This window comes from Theropithecus gelada, chromosome 1, assembly GCF_003255815.1.
Source record: "Theropithecus gelada isolate Dixy chromosome 1, Tgel_1.0, whole genome shotgun sequence".
Classification (NCBI taxonomy): Eukaryota; Metazoa; Chordata; class Mammalia; order Primates; family Cercopithecidae; genus Theropithecus; species Theropithecus gelada.
The window spans coordinates 218,162,947-218,179,101 of record NC_037668.1 but is presented as its reverse complement, the minus strand read 5'-3'; the positions used below and the strand labels follow the sequence as shown (position 1 = coordinate 218,179,101).

The 16,155-nt window shown below is 42.2% G+C and overlaps 1 pseudogene; it reads left to right on the top strand.

Annotated features, from left to right (window-relative positions):
- Window positions 1-7,532: 7,532 nt before the first annotated feature.
- Window positions 7,533-11,278, top strand: LOC112635279 (annotated as a pseudogene).
- Window positions 11,279-16,155: the final 4,877 nt, after the last annotated feature.

The window sequence follows — 16,155 nt, the reverse complement described above, 5'->3', positions numbered from 1 at the left end:
ACTGAGCGCTGCTTGCAATTTGAAACTCATAAATTATTTCTGGAATTTTCAATGTAATATTTTGGGGGCAGGTTTGGCCTACAGTAACTAAAACCAATGAAAATGAAACCACAGATACGGGGAGACTACTGTATTATGCTTAAGAAGGCCCTAATGCGAGCACAGGAAAATTGCTGAAACTATATACTCTAAATTTGAAAACTCAGTAGATGGAAACTGTATGGCAGAACAAGACACTGAAATGGGAAGAGGGCCTATTTAATACTTATTTTTAATATACTAATTAATGAATATAGTTGAATAGGGATGCAAGAATATCTGAGGCATTTTTGAAAGTAACATGTTGAGAGAGGAGTCTTTTTCCTGCCAGATGTTAGAACATTACAAAGCTACTGTAATAAAAATATATAAAAAATATATAGCATTGCTATGAGAAAGAACAAATACACAAGAGAAATGGAATAGACATTCCAGAAATAGATGCAAGCATATTTGGGAACTTAACACAGGCTTATCTAATCTTAGGGAAAGCCACCTTCATAAAAACAGCAAACTCAGGAACCTAAGGAAAAAATGTTCAGATTGAACTGTGTGTGTGTGTGTGTGTGTGTGTGTATATATATATGTGCGTGTGTGTGTGTGTATATATATAGTATTATGAACAAAGTTTTTTTTAAAAGCCTTAGAAAACAAACTTGGGAAAAAATATTTCAATGCATATCCCTAATGTCCAAAGAGCGAATAAAGTGACAAGTAATAGAAAAATGGACAAAAAAATTAATATATATCAAGCAGTCCACAGAAAAAGAAGTATCAATGGCCCAAAACATGGAAAGTATCCACCTCCACCTTTCCCTATAGATTAAAAACTATAACTTAACATTGAGAAACCACTTCTCATCTCGAATTGGTAAATATGAAAAGATCAGTGCTACTAAGAATGTGGAGAAATAGATAATTTCATAAACTGCTGGTTACAGTGTGAATTAGTTCCATTTATAGGGGAAGCAATTTGGCAATATCTGTTAAAATTTGTATTTGCAAATCCTTTGACCCACCAGCAATCACACTACAAAAAGAAAAAAGAAGGCCGGGCTCAGTTACTCACGCCCATAATCCCAGCGCTTTGGGAGGCCGAGACGAGGTCAGGAGTTCGATACCAGCCTGGCCAACATGGCGAAACACCATCTCTACTAAAAATACAAAAATTAGCTAGGTGTGGTGGCAGGCACCTGTAATCCCAGCTACTTGGGACGCTGAGGCAAGAGAATCACTTGAACCCGGGGGCGGAGGTTGCAGTGAGCTGAGATCATGCCACTGTACCCCAGCTTGGGTGACAGAGTGAGACTATCTCGGAAAAAAAAAAATACATTTAAAAAAAGAAAAAGGCAGCCCTATTTCATAAGTAATTGAAAACAATGTGAAGGTCCGTTAATAGCATAAGATGGTATTCTATGAAATAGAAGAGAGGAGGGAATAAGATATAAAACTATATTTGTTGGTCTAAACCAAGGACAAAATATGCAAGGGTGTATATCAAATGGTTAACATTGGTCACTAGGAGAGAACTTTGAAGTTTTCCTTATACATTTTTGTACCGTTTATATTTTTAAGAGCATATAGTTTTTAAATTATTTTTAAGAAATGAGTTATAGGCTGCGCATGGTGGCTCACGCCTGTAATCCCCAGCACTTTGGGAGGCCGAAGCAGGCGGATCACGAGATCAGGAGATCAAGACCATCCTGGCTAACATGGTGAAACCCTGTCTCTACTAAAAATACAAAAAATTAGCCGGGCGTGGTGGTGGGCACCTGTAGTCCCAGCTACTTGGGAGGCTAAGGCAGGAGAATGGCGTGAACCCAGGAGGCAGAGCTTGCAGTGAGCCGAGATCGCGCCACTACACTCCAGCCTGGGGGACAGAGCGAGACTCCATCTCAAAAAAAAAAAAAGAAATGAGTTATAGCAGTTATTGAGAATAAATTGCTATTTGAAATGTGCCTGAGAACTGAGTACATTCAGTGTTTAATAGTTTTAGGAATCCACAGTGTAAATCATGGTCAGTATACTTTTGGGGAAGGATAATTGAGATGTTGACATTTGACATCATGTTATAGGCTTGGTCTTTAGAAACCATATGAACACCCACACTGACAGAAATACTGATATTACAAATGAAAGAATATGCTATCATTAGATACCAGAGTCATACTGTACAGGCTAAAAGATTGCCTGTTTGGAAAATGCTTCCGGAATTTAGGGAAAGAAGATATTATTGGCTTTTTAACTTGCTGCCCACTGCTTTTTTCTCTTAAGGTTGAAAAGTAATTTTGCTTGGAAACACCAACAACCATTAGCCTAGATGTTTTTGTAGAACAGCATCCATCTTTCTAGAATCTACCTGAGAAGAAAAGATCTGGGTGACTTTTATACACAGCATCCATCAGTCTTCTTTCACCTTTTTTAGGCGTTTTTTCTGGCTTTGTCATTTTATTTTTTATCAAAGTGATACATGCATATGATTTTTATTTAAACATCTTTATTGAAGTATAATTTATATATTATAACATTTGCCTGTTTTAAGTATACAGTTCAATGATATAGTGAATTTACAGAATTATGCAACTGTCATTACTGTGCAATTTTAGAACATTTCCATCACACTGTAAAGATTCATCCTGCCCATTTGTAGTCACCCCCATTCCCACACCCAACCTCACAAGTCTACTTTTTGTCTCAATAGAGTTGCCTTTCTTGGACATTTCACATAAATGAAATCACAATATTTAATCTTTTTGTATCTAGCTGGATTTTTTAATATCTTTTGAAACAATACCATGTGCTTCATTCCTTTTTTAATGTTGAATAATATTCTATTATATGGATATACCACATTTTCTTCATCTGTTCATAGACACTTGAGTTATTTTCAGGGTTTTTTTTTTATATTATGATAGTACTGCTGTGAGCATTTGCATTTAAGTCTTTGTGTGGACATAGGTTTTTGTTTCTCTTGGGTAGATATCTAGGAATGGAATCTCTGGGTCAGATCATACATTTATGTTTAACGTTTAAAAGAAATTTCCAAAGTGACTGCATCACTTTACATTCCCACCAACAATGTATAAGGATTTCCATTTCTTTACATCCTCATCAATACTTGTTATTATGTATCTTTTGATTATAACCATTCTAGTGGGTATGAACTGTTGGTTTCTTGTTTTAATTTGTGTTTCCCTAATATGACTAATGATGTTTTAGCATTTTTTAATGTCTATTTATATATCCTTGGTGATGTTTATTCAAATATTTTGCCCATTTTTAAATTGGTTGTTTTTTAATTATATAAGAAGTCATTATACATTCTAGATTCAGATTCTGTATTAGATCTAATTTGCAAATTTTTTTTCTAGTCTGTGGCTTGCCATTTCGTTGTCTTGGTGATGTTTTTTGAAGTGCAAAAGTTTTAAATTTCAGTCAAATCCAATTTATCAGTTTTTCCTTACCTAGGTGGTTTTTGGTGTCACATTTAAGGAATCTGCCTAATCCAAGGTCATTAAAAGTTTTATTTGATGTTGTATTCTAAAAAAATGTATAGTTTAAACTTTCACATGTGAAAGACCATTTCACAAAATCGTCTTTGATCCATGTTGAGTTAATTTTCATGTGATGCAAGGTAAAAGTCTTCGTTTATCTCCTTGTTTATAGATGTTTACTTGTCCTCACACCATTAGTTGAAAATGCTATTCTTTTCCCATTGAAATGCCTTTGCCCCTCTGTTCTTATACCAGCACCACACTGTTTTGATACTGTGGCTTTATAGCGTGTTTTGAAATTGAGGAGTACAAGCCCTCCAGCTTTGTTCTTTTCAAGATTGACTTTGCTATTCTGGGTCTTTTGCATTTGATATAAATTTTGGGGCTGGCATGAGAAAAATGGCAGAGTTTCAGCTCCAGATACCCATTTCTCCACAGAATCAGCAAAAAACAAATAGGAACTGTCAGAATGAACTTTGTCAGAACTCTGGAAAACACAGGTTTACATCAATCAGGCAAACAACAAATCAAGAAGAAGGCAAATTAAAAATGGTAGGAAAGCTGTGTGGTGTTTTTAACTTGTCCTTGCCCATCCCGTTTCCAGGTCAATGGCAATCTTGAAGAAAGCAACCTGCATTGCCAATGTGCCTAGTCTCTGGTTCTAAAGGGAGCAGAGCAGACCTTATTTGCAAATTATTGTGGTTTTTCTATTTTAACCTCTCTGTGGCTACCTGAAGGGCTGACACATAGTGCCCATCTGTGTTTTATCTAACTCAGAATTCACCTAGGATGGAAAAGTGGTGAGCATTGCTTGGAAACATTATAGGGAGAACAAAAAAAACCACAACTGCTTGGAGCAAAAGATGATATACAGTTGAGGCATATAATACACAATCTAAAGCCCGGGAGGAAGAACAGAGGAGAGTTTATTTGAGAAATTAGGTCTTTCAAAAGTGTAAATTAGGGAATATAGAAAGCCATATATGTGCTCAGGGCAGGACGCATGCCCAGAAAAGACCTGAGAAGATCCTAAACTCTCACCTTTGGCTGATCTCTAGGTTTAGTGTGAGAAGAGAAGCCTGAGGCAGAGTTGGAATCCCTGAGCCCAGAGCTTTGTATGTGTGTGTGTGTATGTAATCCTAGTATTTAAGAAAATCTTTGTCAAAGCAGTAGCCAAACACAAACTAAAGGAACAGAGACTTCAGTAACTAATACAATAAGGAGTACAGTTTTTGCAAAAACAAAAACAAAAAAAGGTTCGAAAAATCAGTAATACAATCTTAGCCTTCAACAATCAACAGCAAACCCTAGGGAAAAGAAAAACTGATTTACAGAGTTTCCACATTATAATATTCAAATGTCCATTTTCAATAACAGCAACAAACTGCAAAGAAACAGGAAAGTATGATCTACTCACAGGAAATAAAAGAAAAAGACTAAAGCCATCCCTCAGAAAGATGATACCTCAGACTTACTAGACAAGGACTTTAAATCAACTGTCTCAAATATGCTCAAAGAACTAAAGGAAACCAGAAAAATGATGTATGAACAAAAGAATATCCAAGAAGAGAAATGATGAAAGGGAACCAGATAGAAATTCTGGAGTTGAAAAGTACAGTGACTAAAATGAAAAAATTTACTAAAGGAATTCAGAAGATTTGAGCAGGTAGAAGTAAGAATCAGTGAACTTGAAGACAGGACAACTGAAATTATTCAATCTGAGGAGCAGAAAGGAAAATGAAGAAAAGTGAACAAAGCCTAAGGGAGCCTACCATCGAGTGGACCAACATGCATTATGGGAGTCCCAGAAAGAGGCAGGAAGAATATTTGAAGAAATAGTTCATCAAAAAGTTCCAAAATTTGATGAAAGGCATGAATCTACAAATCCAAGAAGCTCACTGCATTCGAAGTAGAATAAACACAAAAGAGATCTACAATGAGACACATAATGAAACTATCAAAAGACAAAGATGGAGCATCTTGAAAGCATCAAGAGAGAAGTTACTCATCATGTAGAAGGGATCCTCAGTAAGATTAAAAGCTGATTTCTTACAAAAATCATAGAGGCCAGAAAAAAAAAATGGGATAACATTTACTTAGTGTACTAAAAGAAAAAACTAAGAATATTTGACAAAATTATCCTTCAAATATGAAGGAGAAATTAAGACATAAGTAGATAAACAAAAGTGGAGGAAGAATATTACCCATAGGCCTTTCCCATCAAGAAGTGCTACATGTCCAGGCGCAGTGGCTCCCACCTGTAATTCCAACAGTTTGGGAGGCCAAGGGATATGGATCACTTGAAGCCAGGAGTTTGAGACCAGCGTGGCCAACATGGTGAAACTCCGTCTGTACCAAAAATACTAAAAAAATTAGTCAGGTGTGGTGGTGGGTGCTTGTAATCCCAGCAACTGGGGTGGTTGAGGCAGGAGAATCACTTGACCAGGAGGTAGAGGTTGTAGTGAGCTGAGATCACCCCACTGCACTCCAGCCTGGGTGACAAAGCAAGACTGTCTCAAAAAAAAAAAAAGCTACAGGGGAAGAGCTACAGGGAGTCTCCCAGTTTGAAATGAGAGGAAACTAGCCAGTAACTTCAAGCTGAGTGAAGAAATAAAGATCTCCAGTAAAGTTAAAAAGGTAAAAGCCAGTATTAATGTATTTCTGTTTTGCAACTCCACTTTTTATTCTACATGATATAATAGGCAAATGCAAAATGCTTAAAAAATAATTACAAATTTATGCTATTGGGTACACTGCATAGAAATGTAATTTGTGACAACAATAAGGTCAGGAAAGAACTGTATAGGAGCAGAGTTTTTGTATGTTATTGAAGTTAGTATCACTTAAAATAATATTGTTACAAATTTAGGATGTTAATTGTAATCATCATGGTAACCATTAAGAAAATATCTAAAATATATACACAAAAGAAATGATAAGGAAATTAAACAGAACCCTACAAAAAAAAATCAGCTCAGGACAAAAGAAGGCAGTAATGAAGGAAATTAGATATAAAAGATAGTTCAGGCCGAGCACGGTGGCTCACGCCTGTAGTCCCAGCACTTTGGAAGGCCGAGGTGGGCGGATCAGGAGGTCAGGAGATCAAGACCATCCTGGCTAACATGGTGAAACCCCGTCTCTACTAAAAATACAAAAAAATTAGCCAGGCGTGGTGGCGGGTGCCTGTAGTCCCAGCTACTTGGGAGGCTGAGGCAGGAGAATGGCGTGAACCTGGGAAGCAGAGCTTGCAGTGAGCCAAGATCGCGCCACTGCACTCCAGCCTGGGCGGCAGAGCGAGACTCCGTCTCAAAAAAAAAAAAAAAAAAAAAAAAAAGTTCAACTGTATGCTATCTACAAGCAATTCACTTTAATCCAAAGATACAAATAGGTTGCAAGTGAAAGGATGGAAAAAGTTATCATGCAAAATAGACTTTACATTTAAAACTGTTACAAGAGACAAAGAAGGGAATTATCTGTTGATAAAAGGGTCAATTCATCAAGCAAAATGTAACAATTATAAACATATTCATACTCAGCAAGCAACAGAGCCCCACCAAAATATATGAAGCAAACACTGACAGATTTGAATGGAGAAATGGTTCCACAATAATAGAAACTTCAGTACCCCATTTTAATAATAAAATTTATTATTATTAGAACATTTAGAACATGAATAAGGAAATAGAGGACTTAATTAACATTATAAATTAAATAGTACACTTCCCCCAACAACAGCAGAATACACAGTCTCCTCAAGTGCACATGGAACACTGTCCAGGACAGAGGATAGGTTACAAAACAAGTTTAAAAATACTGAAATCATATAGAGTATCTTCTCTGATTACAATGGAATGGAGCTAGAAATCTATAACAAAGAAAACTAGAAATTCACAAATTAAACAACACACTCTTAACCAACAGATCGAATAAGAACTTCGAAGGGAAATTAGGAAGATTGCTCTTTTGCATTTTACGGATATAACTATTTTGACAAATCTCATGTCAAATGATAAAGGTATGTGATGGTAATATGTCAACTTGACTGGGATGAGGGATGCCCAGTCCCTCGGGTTAAAACCTTGTTTCTGGGTGTGTCTATGAGGGTGTTTCTGGAAGAGATTAGCATTTGAATCAATGAACTGTAAAGACTGCCTTCACCAATGTAGATGGGCATCATCCAATTTGTTGAGTGTCCACATATTTAATAGAACAAAAAGGCAGAGGAATAGTGAATTTGCTCTCTGCTTGAGCTGGGACATTCATCTTCTCTGGCCTTTGAACTTGGGCTGGGACTTAACACCATTGGCTCCCCTGGTTGTAAGGCCTTTTGGCTTGGACTAGAACTACACCACCAGCTGTCCTGGGCCTCCAGTTTGCAGATGGTAGATTGTGGGACCTTCCAGTCATGGTGTTCATGTGAGCCAGTCCCTCATAAGTCTCTTTGTATCTATCTGTCTGTCTGTCTATCTATCTATCTATCTATCTATCTATCTGTATATACACACACACACATTGTATTGGTTCTATTTCCTTGGAGAACCCTAATGAATGCAGATTTTGGTACCAAGAATTGTACTAGAATAAGAAAATTCTAAGAATGAGTTTTTTGAATTGTTTCTGGGGCTTCTGAAATTTGCTGTGTACTCTAATTGGATTTAAAGGGGCTGATGACTCTGTATCCAGTAGTAAAGAGAGCCCTAATAGTTCATGTTTGGATACTCCCTAATCAACTCCTTATAAGAAGCAAGGGGACCGGGCAAGGTGGCTCATGCCTGTAATCCTAGCACTTTGGGAGGCCGAGGCAGGCGGATTGCCTGAGTTCAGGAGTTCAAGACCAGCCTGGGCAACACGGTGAAACCCCGTCTCTACTAAAATACAAAAAATTATCTGGGCATGGCAGCGTGTGCCTGTAGTCCTAGCTACCCGGGAGGCTGAGGCAGGAGAATGGCGTGAACGCAGGAGGCGGAGCTTGCAGTGAGCCGAGACTGTGCCACTGCACTTCAGCCTGGGCGACAGCGCGAGACTCTATCTCAGAAAAAAAAAAAAAAAAAAAAAGGAAGCGACCTCAAGGGTTCTGTATATTATATTTTTGAACATTTTTTGAAAACTAAGGAGTAAAATAGCATTGGTTATTGCTCCTAAGGTCACTGAAATTGCTGAGAATTAAATCCTGGGACTTGATGAATTTCAGCGCATGTTGAATTTCCAGCCCCACAGCATCCGCTCTTAAAGCGGGGGCATTAAATAGGAAATAGTGGAATCCTGTCAATTGAAATGGGGATGTTTGGGAAGGCCTAGATAAAGCTGGAGACATTGAGCCCCTAAAATCTGATGAGTCTTTTTTGCCAGCGGTCCCCCCATCCCAGTGGAAGTGACTTCCCCAACCCCAGTGACAGTGGCGTTCCTGCTCACAGTGACGTCAGCCTTTCCTCCGCTGAGGAAACCCTGCATTACCTAAGGAAACTGTGACAGGGTGGTGATTCCCACCACATCCCCATTCAACACTATTTGGCCTGTGCAGAAGAAGATGGATCTTGGAGAATGACAGTGGATTATCATAAGCTTAACCAGATGGTGACTCCAATTGCAGCTGCTGTACCAGATGTGTCATTGCTTGAGAAAATCAGCACATCCCCTGCTACCTGGTATGCCACTATTGTCTTGGAAAATGCCTTTTCTCCATCCCTCTCCATAAGGCCCACCCTAAGCAGTTTGCTTTCAGTGACATGACCAGCAGTGCACCTTCACTGTCCTGCCTCAGAGGCATATCACTTCTCCAGCCCTAGGTCATAATTTAGTTCATGGGGATCTTGATCACCCTTCCCTTCCACAAGATATCACACTGGTCCATTACTTTAATGACATTATGCTGATTGGACATAGTGAGCAAGAAGTAGCAGTAACTGTAGACATACGGTAAGACATTACCATGTCAAAGAGTGTGCAGTAAATCCAACTGAAATCAGGGACCTTTACCTCAGTGAAATTTCTAGGGGTCCAGTGGTGTGTGGTGTTGAAATATATCTTCCTCTTTCTTTCTTTCTTCTTTCTTCCTTCCTTCCTTCCTTCTTTCCTTCCTTCCTCTCTTTCTTTCCCTTTTTCTTTCTTTTCTTTCTCTTTCTTTCTTTTTTCTCCTTCCTTCCTTAGAACGTCATTTCAAACAAATTTATGTATTTGTTTCATGAGAAAGAGCATTCTAAAAGCAGTGTAGCCAGCATACAATCACATTGCTGCAGAACATTGAATAAGCTTTTTAAAAATCACAGGGCAGAGAATGGGATGGCAAATTGTTAAAATCAGGAAAGAGAATCCAACAAAGTAGGAATCCAATTTGTTTCCCACAGTAGGGTAATCAGTTTAGGAAGTCCATTCATGGTGTTAATTACAACAATGGAATGGAAACATTTCAGTTGATACCAGATATTTTCATATACTTGTTTTGGTAAGAGATATCCTTCCTAAGGTGAAGATTAAGTTGTTTCATCTGACTTCTCCCACAACCAAGAAAGAGGCACAGTGCCTGCTGGGCCTCTTTGGATTTTTGGAGGCAGCATATTCATTTGGGTGTGTTACACTGGGCCATTTACTGAGTGACCTGAAAAGCTGTGAGTTTTGAGGGGGGCCCAGGGCAAAAGAAGACTCTACAACAGGTCCAGGGTGCTGTGCAAGCTGCTCTGCCACTTGGGCCACGTGACCAGCAGATCTGTCAGTGGCAGGTAGGGGAGCCTTTGGGTAGGTGAGTCACACCTCCAGCCTTTGATGCCCCACGCCCAGCCTGAGGCTGCATGGGCCCGAAAACCGCTAGGAAAAGTGAAGAGGGGATTCAGGCTCAGAGAGGGAAGGGCGCTTGCCCAGGGTCACGGCACCAAGTGAAGGATAGGGCCTTGCTTGTTCATCTGGATTTTCAGGGGCTGAGTCTGGTACCAGGCCAAGGGGCCTGACCAAGGAGAACATCCAAGAAGCAGTCAGTAGAGATGGCTCACCACTGTCTCTGCAAGGCTTGCCCCAGGTCCAGCCTGGCTCCTCGGCACCACATTGGACAGTGATCTAGGTGAAGACGAAGGCCTCCTCTCCCTGGCAGGCCAAAGGAAGCTCAGGGGAAACCTATCCAAGGAGTCAGTGGAGATCCTCAGGCAATGGCTGTACTTGCACCTCTGTAATGCCTGCCCCCTGGGGCCGGGGAAGCCGAGCCTTTGTGGTCAGACCAACCTGTCAGCACTGCAGACGTGTAACTGGTTCATCAATGCCTGGCGGTGGCATCTCCCAGACTGCAAAGATGCGAATCAGTTTACCCTTTCTCGAGGTAGGGGTGAGGCCTCAGATGTGGCCCTGCCCAGTAGCAGCAGCCCCTCAGGGCTGGCTGTGTCTGTCCCAGCTCCCACCGATGTGCCCTCCCTGTCTGTGCGCTGGGTGCTGCTCCACTCAGGCCAGCAGGGAAAGCTGCCCCCCTTCCCTCCTTGGGAGCTGGAGCCCCCCAATACCCTATGACTGCTGGTAGCACACTCTGCTGACCAGGACTGAGGCTGGAAGCCCCACAGGGGACTCTTCAACATGCCACCAGCCACATCCCTAGAACAAGACAAAGAGGCTTCAGCAGCTTCCAGCTGCTTCCAGTCCTCCAACTACAGAGGGCTGCTGAGATGGAGCTTGAGAAGCAGCAGCACCCATCACTCCCATTCCTCCGCACTCCTTTGGTCTCTGAAAACCTCAAGCAGGTGTCTGTCAACAGGGGTGCTCGAGGCTGAAACCAGCAGTCTTGGGTTCCCATTTGGGTCCCCTCCATACAGAGGGTTTTCTGTGGATCACTGCCAAACATTGGGATCATGTCCTCCGTCCAGAGGTCTTCAGCAGGAAGACGCCAGCTGGCATCGCTGCGCTGTGATGGGGACCCTCTTCTCTGCTGACTCTGCCATTTCTCCAGGCCTCCCCTCAGTGAGGAGACCAGGCGATGGGAGACAGGCATGGTGCTGCTGCTACTGCTCCAGAGAAACCCTGGGACACCTTTGTTCTGCCTGGTTTCCTGGGCTAGGCTCAGGAAACCTGCCCAGTTCAGGCCTCTGTTGGGTCCAAGCTGCCCCTGTGCTGCTCTGTCAAGCCAGGTGTGGACATTCCAAGTTCCTAAGCATGGACAAAAGAAAAGAGCAACCCCGCGGATGTAACAGAACTGACTCCAGCTGAGTGTGTAGGTTTTTGCTAAACTGTTTATCCCTTTTTGCTGGGGTTTGCATTAATGGCAGTAGTTAGCCCAGGTGTGGGGAATGAGAATGCATGGCTTGATGGGATCTGATGAACTGGGAGTGACCCACCATTGCAATTGGGGATTGTTTTGCAAGGAAATAGTGTTTTTATTTGGGGGACCAGCAAAATCTCTACATTAGTGTAAAATTTCAAATAGTTGTTATATCATTGGTTTGGTTTACCAAGAAAAAAGGACAGAACAAAAGTTTAAAAAGAAAGAATTTTGGAGCAGGGCCCTGCCAACATCCTTGGATAGCTTCTCTCCTTTTGAGAGACAGCTCTTGGCCTACTACTGGGCTTTAGCAGAGACTAAATGCTTGACCATGGGCCACCAAGTTACCGGGCAACCCTCGCTGCCCATCACGAACTGATGTCATCTGACCCACCAGGCCATAAAGTTGGACTTAGCAACACAACATCCGGTCATCACATGGACGTGGTATATATGTGATTAGGCCCTAACAGGCCCTTCTGAAGGCACAAGTAAGTTATATGAAGTGGTCTAAATGCCCATGGTCCCCACTCCTACACTGCTTCTCCTCAGCCTGAGTCTGTGGCTTCACCGGGAGTTGCCTATTACCAGCTGACACAGAGAGGGAAGACTGGGGTCTAGCGTACGGATGGCCCTGCGTGATATGCAGCAGCACCTGAAAGTGGACAGCTACAGCAGCACAGTCCCTCACGGGGGCACCCTGAAGGACAGTGGTAAAGAGAAATTCTCCCAGTGAGGCATAACTTTGCATAGTAGACTTGGTTATGCACTTTGCTTGGAAGGAGAAGTGGCCAGATGTGCAATTAAATATTAATTCATGGGCTGTAGCCAGTGGTTTGGCTGGATGGCCCAACATGATTGGAAATTTAGTGACAAATTTGGGGAAGAGGGGCCAAGTGTGGTGGCTCATGCCTGTAATCGTAGCACTTTGGGAGGCTCAGGCAGGCAGATCACTTGAGCTAAGGAGTTCAAGACCAGCCTGGGCAACATGGCAAAACGCCATCTCTATTTTTTTTTTTTTTGAGACAGTCTCACTCTGTCTCCCAGGCTGGAGTGCAGTGGCATGATCTCAGCTCACTGCAACCTCCGTCTCCCGGATTCAAGCAATTCTCCTGCCTCAGCCTCCCAAGTAGCTGGGATTACAGGCACCCGCCACTACGCCCAGCTGATTTTTGTATTTTGGTAGAGACAGGGTTCCACCATGTTGGACAGGCTGGTCTCAAACTCCTGACCTCAAATCCACCGTCCTGAGCCTCCCAAAGTGCTGGGATTACAGGCATGAGCCACCATACCTAGCCGCTCTATTATAATTTTAAAAAAAAAAAAAAGAAAGAAAGAAATTTAGGGAACAGTATTTGGATAGATCTGTCTAAATGGGCAAAAAACACAAAGATACTTATCCCATGTGAATGTTCATTGAAGAGAACCTCAACAGAGGATTTTGTTAATTAATTAATTTTATTTCTGAGACAAGATATGCTCTGTTGCCCAGGCTGGAGTGCAGAAGTTTGATCATAGCTCACTGCAGCCTCAAAGTCCCGGGTTCAAGCCATCATCCCACCTCAGCCTTCTGAATAGTGGGACTACAGGTGCATGCCTGGCTTATTTATTTATTTATTTAGTAGAGATGAGGTTTTATATTGACCAGGCTGGTCTCAAACTCCTGGGCTCAAGCAGTTTTTCCTGCCTCTGCCTCCCAAAGTGCTGGGAGTACAGGCATGTGCCACTGCACCCAGCCAACAGAGAAGAATTTTAATAATCAGATGGATAGGATGACCCATTCTGTGGATACCAGTTTCTTTCCCCAGCCAACACTGTCATTACCCAACGGGCTCATGAGTAAAATAGCCATGGTGGCAAGGAAGGAGGTTACACATGGGCTCAGCAACATGGACTTCAACTAACCAAGGCCGACCTGGCCCCCAGTATGGCACCATTCCCTGGAGCGATCAGTCAGCTACCTGGTGGCAGGTTGTTTACATTGGATTACTTCCATCATAGAAGGGGCAGCAGTTTGTCCTTACTAAAATAGACACATACTCTGGATGTGGATTTGTCTTCCTGAACATAATACTTCCGCCAAAACTGCTATCTGTGGACTTACGGAATGCCTTATCCACCATCATGGTATTTCATATGGCATTGCTTTCTGATTAAAGAATTCAAACTTTACAGCAAAATAAGTGCAGCAATGGGCTTATCTCATGGAATTTTTTTGGTCTTACGATGTTCCTCACTATCTAGAAGCCACTGGCTCAATAGAGCTGTAGAATAGCCTTTCGAAGAATCAGTTACAGTGCAGCTAGGTGGCAATAGCTTGCAGGGCTGCAGCAAGGTTCTCCAGAAGGCTGCAAATGCTCTGAATCAGTGTCCGGTATACGGTGCTCGCTCTCCCATAGCTAGGATTCACAGATCCAGGAATCAAGAGGTAGAAATGGGAGTGGCATCACTCACTCTTACAGTAACCCATTAGCAAAATGTTTGCTTACTGTTCCCAGGACGTCATGCTCTGCTGGCCTAGAGACCTTCGTTCCAGAAGGAGGAATGCTTCCACCAGGAGACACAATGAACCCGCTGGACTGGACTTAACGCTGCTGCCCAGCCATTTTAGGATCCTCATGCCTCTGAGTCAGCAAGCTAAGCAGGAAGTTATGTTGCTGGTTGGGGCGGGTGATCTGGACGAGCAAGGGGAAATTGAACTACTACTCCACTCCTCCACACAGGAGGAATATGTCTGGGATATGGACCACTTAGGATGTCTCTCAGCATTACCATGCCCCAGCCCAATCCAGGCAGGACTACTAATGTCCAGATCCTTCAGCAATGGAGGTTTAGGCCACTCCACCCGGTAAAGAACCATGACTGCTGAGTTGTGTGTTGAAGTCAAAAGGGATACAGAATGAATAGTAGGAGAAGGCGGCATTTTATAAATACCAGTTGCAACTGTGTGGCCAGTTATAGGAATAAGGACTGTAATTGCCATATGTCCTCATTTTTTTTTTTTTTTTTTTTTGAGACAGAGTCTCACTCTGTCGCCCAGGCTGGAGTGCAGTGGTGCGATCTCGGCTCACTGCAGCCTCCACCTCCTGGGTTCTAGTGATTCTCCTGCCTCAGCCTCCTGAGTAGCTGGGATTACAGGCACACACCACCACGCCTGGCTAATTTTTGTATTTTTAGTAGAGATGCGGTTTCTCCATGTTGGCCAGGCTGGTCTCAAACTCCTGATCTCAGCTGATCCACCTGCCTCGGCCTCCCAAAATGCTAGGATTACAGGGCTGAGCCACTGCGCCCAGCCTCATTTTTTAATAAGCGTGTTTGTATGTATACATACATATTTTAGGCAAAAACGTTTGCTTTATTTCCTCTCATTCCTTTATCATATAAGATGTACTGACCTTATATATAGTATTTGAGTATTGTTAATGCTACATCATAGTATTTAAGTTATGGAATATCAGGAAAAGAGTAAACATCATTAAAAGACTTTACCTCCTCTTCTGGGAGGTAAACACCCTGGGATTAGCGCGTTTTCAGTTATATGCAGAATGTTAATATCATGTTAGGCAGGATTATGACCTTGTTATTATCTTTTTTGGAAGTTAAGTATGGTTTAAGATGTTTATAGGTGCCAAGTTGACAAGGGGTAAACTTGTGATGGTTAATTTTTTTTTTTTTTGAGACAGGGTGTCACTCTGTCACCCAGGCTAGGGTCCAGTTGTGTGATCTTGGCTCACTGCAAGGTCAAACCCCTCAGGCTCAGGTGATCCTCCCACCTTAGCCTCCTGAGTAGCTAGGACTATAGGCATGTGCCACTATGCCTGGCTAATTTTTGTATTTATTTGTAGAGATGGGGTTTCACCATGTTTCCCAGACTAGTCTCAAACTCCTTTCCTCAAGTGATCCACCCACTTCTGCCTCCCTAAGCACAGAAATTACAGGAGTGAGCCCCTATACCTGGCCTGATGGTTAACTCTATTTGTTCACTTGATTGGGCTAAGGGATGCCTAGTTAGCTAGCAGAACATTATTTCTGGGCGTGTCTGTGAAGGGTTTTCTGAAGGAGATTAGTGTTTGAGTCAGTAGACTGAATAAAGCAGATGTCCTTCACCAATAGGACAGGCATTATCCAATCCCTTGAGTGCCTTAATCGAACCAAAAGATGGAGGAAGAATGAATTTGCCGTCTCTGTTTGAGCCAGAATATACAGCTTCTCCTGTCCTTTGACATCAGCACGCCTAGTTCTCAGGCCATCAAACTTGGTCCGAGACTGACAACATTGGTTCCCCAGTTTTCCAACCTTCGAACTTGGACTGGAACCACAACACCAGCTTTCACAAGCTTCCAGCTTGCAGACGGCAGATCCTGGGACTCTCAGCTTCCATAATTGCACAAG